The sequence below is a fragment of the Bison bison genome, unplaced genomic scaffold (assembly GCF_000754665.1).
Source record: "Bison bison bison isolate TAMUID 2011002044 unplaced genomic scaffold, Bison_UMD1.0 scf7180017864518, whole genome shotgun sequence".
In the NCBI taxonomy this organism is placed as follows: domain Eukaryota; kingdom Metazoa; phylum Chordata; class Mammalia; order Artiodactyla; family Bovidae; genus Bison; species Bison bison.
In genome coordinates, this window is record NW_011495071.1 from 8,125,774 (window position 1) to 8,129,405 (window position 3,632).

Sequence of the window (3,632 nt, forward strand, 5' to 3'; positions counted from 1 at the left end):
ACAGTCCATCGAGTCAGTGATGCCATCCAGCCATCTCATCCTCTGTCATCCCCTTTTCCTCCTGCCCCCAATCCCTCCCAGCATCAGAGTCTTTTCCAATGAGTCAACTCTTCGCATGAGGTGGCCAAAGTACTGGAGCTTTAGCTTTAGCATCATTCCTTCCAAAGAACACCCAGGACTGATCTCCTTTAGAATGGACTGGTTGGATCTCCTTGCAATCCAAGGGACTCTCAAGGGTCTAGAGCCCTATATTAGCCAGGCTTAAATCGAGGAAGCAGAACTACAATGGATACTATAGAATGAGGAATTTATTAGAGGAATTAGGCTTTACTCCAGTGGTTTCCAGCATATGTTCCCTGGATCAACAGCATCAAGCCTCAGCATTACTTGGAGGCTTGTTAGAAATACATGTATAGGCCCCACCACAGACCTATAAACTCAGAAGCTCTGGGGGTAGACTCAGAAAGTTGGTTTTAATAAGCCCTCCAGGTAATTCAGATGTCTGAAGTTGGAGAGCCACTGTTTTACATAATTGGAGGAGAGACTGGGGAAGTAATGGTCCAAATGAGGCTATTAAAAAAAAAAAAAAAACAGGGGAAAATCACTAATTGACTCCCTTAATCACTAGTTTGAGTGAACAAATTAGTGCATTCACAGCCAAGTGGTCTGGCAATAGATCTGTGTTGCTATTGGTCAGCAGAGCTACCAATAAGGAAAAAGAGCTGGACATGAAGCAAGAACAAGAATGTGCAGCAAAAATAAAGAGCAAGGGGAAATTGGAACTTTCTGGCACCTCTCTCATCACCTCTGACCATGATAACCTTCAGATTGTGATTCCTGCTGCTTCAGTTTCACCTTCCAAATACTGTGCAAATTTTCTTTTGGCCAGCTCTGATTCTGAGCCAAATAGGGAAGGGAATTGTGGGAAATTTAATTTGAGCTTAACCAAGTTAGTATATCACAAATCTACCAAAGTAGAACTTAACAAGACAGGAGATTCTAGGAAAGGTAGTTGCAGGTTAGCTAAATGGACAAATTAAAAAAAAAACAAACCACAACATTCCATCTCATGTTAATATGACATTCAGTCACTTCTATTAACCATTTTTTTAAAATTTTATTTTATTTTTAAACTTTACAATATTGTATTAGTTTTGCCAAATATCGAAATGAATCCGCCACAGGTATACCCGCGTTCCCCATCCTGAACCCTCCTCCCTCCTCCCTCCTCTACCCTCCCTCTGGGTCATCCCATTTTTAGCTTCCAAATTTAAAAATTAGCAAAATTATGCATCTGATTAAATACTCCACTGTCCAGCAGAAAATCAAAAGCATTCTAACCCTCTCCCAAAAGAGGATACAAATTCCTATATGTCATTTTATATTTTCAGGCAAGTTCAAGCCTTTTCTAGTGGGTCAAAACCCTTTTTGACACCTATTAATAAATCTTATCTTCGATGATAGGAGAATGAGAGGAGAAAAAAATAACTAGTTGATACATACCTAATAGATTTATAATAAAATAAGGAAGAAATACTCATAAATATTATAATCTTCATTTCTACAACTAGTCATGTGGTCATATGGTATCAATAACTTTCTTCTTCCACTACCCATTCCATATGTACTTTGTCCTCTGCAAGTATCTTGGATAATCTTGATTCTCTGCCTGGTGGAATGACCCAAACCTTCTGAAGAGTCTGGACTATTACTAATCCAGTCTTTACTAGATTATTGTAGTTTTCCATTAACTTTTATCACATTATAAGGTATATTGAAAGTAGCCCCAGGAGATTTGCATTTCAGACAAAGTCTTCCTTGCTGTCTCTGTGTAATCACAACCCAATTTCTCCCTTTCAAATTAGGGTCACAAAGCAGCCTGTTGGTTGAGTAGCAGGAGAAGTCCACAGTAGGCAGAAGTCCAGTGTGGCAGGCTCAGTTTCCAGTTTGATGGAACTTCTGATGAGTTCTCTGGAGGAAGCATTTCTCTCTTGGGAATTAAGACCTCTGGTTTGTAATCTATTTTATATATAGTAGTATGTATATGTTAATCCCATCCTTCTAATTTATCCCTCCCCACTCTTACCCCTTTGGTAACCATAAATTTTTTATATTTGTGGATCTATTTCTGTTTTATAAATAAGTCCATTTGTATCTCTTTTTTCAGATTCCACATGTAAGTGATACCATATGATATGCCTTTGGCTTACTTCACTTAGTATAACTGGTAGATCCATCCATGTTGCTGCAAATGGCATTACTTCATTTTTTATGGCTAATATTCCATTTTATACACACACACACACACACACACACACACACTCACATTCATACCATATATTCTTTATCCATTCCTCTGTTTATGGATATTTAGGTTGCTTCCATGTTTTGGCTATTGTAAATAGTGTTTCTATGAACATTGGGGTACATTTATCTTTTTTAATTAGAGTTTTCTCTGGTTATGTACCCTGGATCAGCATTGCAGGATCCTATGGTAACTCCATTTTTAGTTGTTTAAGGAACCTCCATACTGTTTTCCATAGTGGCTGCACCAATTTAGATTCCCATCAACAGTGTAAGGAAGGTTCCTTTTTCTCCATACCTTCTTTAGCATTTAGTGTTGGTAAACTTTTCAATGATGGCCATTCTGACTGGAGAGAGGTGACCCTCATTGTAGTTTTGATTTGCATTTCTCTAATTAGCAATATTGAGCATTTTTTTCATGTGCTTTTTGGCCATCAGTATATTTTCTTTGGAGAAATGTCTTAGATCATCTGCCCATTTTTCAATTGGGTTTGTTTTTCTGTTGTTGAGTCGTATGAGTTATTTGTATATTGTAGAAATTAATCCCTTGTCACATCATTTGCAAGTATTTTCTCCAAGTCTGCAGGTTTACTGATTGTCACAGACCCTTGATTTTCCTGTCTCACCCTTTGCCTGCACTTATTCCCATGGTACTACCAACGAAAATCCGAACTGTGATGCCACCACATCCACGAACAGCCCATCCACCAACCCTGCTAAGGAGGTGATCATTGAGCTCACCAAATATAAATAACCCAATGCCAGAATCTCATTTTAAGAGTCTCTTTTCTGGGACCACTTCTGGTACCAATTATTCTGTCTGGGTCCCAACAAGAAACAGATGGCACACTTGTAGTAGGAAAATTTGAGAATTTATTTTCATCGTGCCTATTTACAAAGCTGTGGGTGTAGGGAAAATCTACCAAGGGGAGGGAACCAGAAAATGGAGGCAGGGTGACACTTAGCTGCAGAGATCTCCAGGTGAGGAACAAAGCGGCTAGAGGCATCTTGTGCATGCGTGCGTGCTAAGTCACTTCAGTTGTGTCCAATTCTTTGCCATCCAATGACTTCAGTTGTGTCCAATTCTTTGCCATCCAATGGACTGTAGCCCACCAGGCTCCTCTGTCCATGAAGTGGGTTGCCATGCCCTCCTCCAGGGGATCTTCCAGACCTAGGGATTGAATTACTCTTTTCTGTCTCTTATATTGGCAAGCAGGATCCTCACCACCAGGGAAGCCCTGAGGCATCTTACAGGCTGGGAATTAAAGGAATACAAACTCCCTCTTTGGGCTTCCCTGGTGGTTCAGACGGGAAGAATCTGCTTGCAA